Below are 513 nucleotides of genomic sequence, written 5' to 3' on the forward strand. Positions count from 1 at the left end.
CGCTGTCTGGAGTTGGCTGAAATTTACGTCAGCGGGACTTTTTTAAAAGTTTTTTACTTTGAGAGAGAGAGTGCAAGTAGGAGAAGGGCCGAGAGAGAGAGGGACAAAGAGGGAATCCCTAGCAGGCTCCTCATTGCCAGCCAAGAGCCTGAGGTAGGGCCCGAGCTCACAAAACTGTAAGATCATGAACTTAGAAACGAAGACTTGGATGCTTAAGTGACCGAGCCACCCAGGCGGCCCCTGCAGCAATAGAATTTTTCTTTGGAGAGAGAAAGAGAGGGAGCAAGTGAGGGAGAGGCAGAGAAAGAGAGAGGGAAGGCGGGAGAAAGAGAGAATCCCACGAAGGCAGAGAGAGACAGAGAGAGAAACGGGGCTCGAGCTCACCCAATGTGGGGCTCGAACCCACAAACCGCGGGATTGTGACCTGAGCCAAAGTCCGACTCTCAACCAACTGAGCCACTCCCAGGAGCCCCATGGCTTTTAAGTATATTAAAATTTGTAAAAGAAGATGAG

The 513-nt window shown here is 50.7% G+C and overlaps 1 protein-coding gene across 1 annotated transcript in view; it reads right to left on the reverse strand.

Moving 5' to 3' along the window:
• LOC144245667 (ras-related protein Rab-9A) overlaps positions 1 to 513 on the reverse strand; it is a 2,718-nt gene that overhangs the window by 1,036 nt on the left and 1,169 nt on the right. The gene's annotated exons all lie outside the window — the stretch shown is intronic.

Source organism: Crocuta crocuta, unplaced genomic scaffold, assembly GCF_008692635.1.
Source record: "Crocuta crocuta isolate KB4526 unplaced genomic scaffold, BGI_CrCroc_1.0 scaffold2174, whole genome shotgun sequence".
NCBI lineage: Eukaryota > Metazoa > Chordata > Mammalia > Carnivora > Hyaenidae > Crocuta > Crocuta crocuta.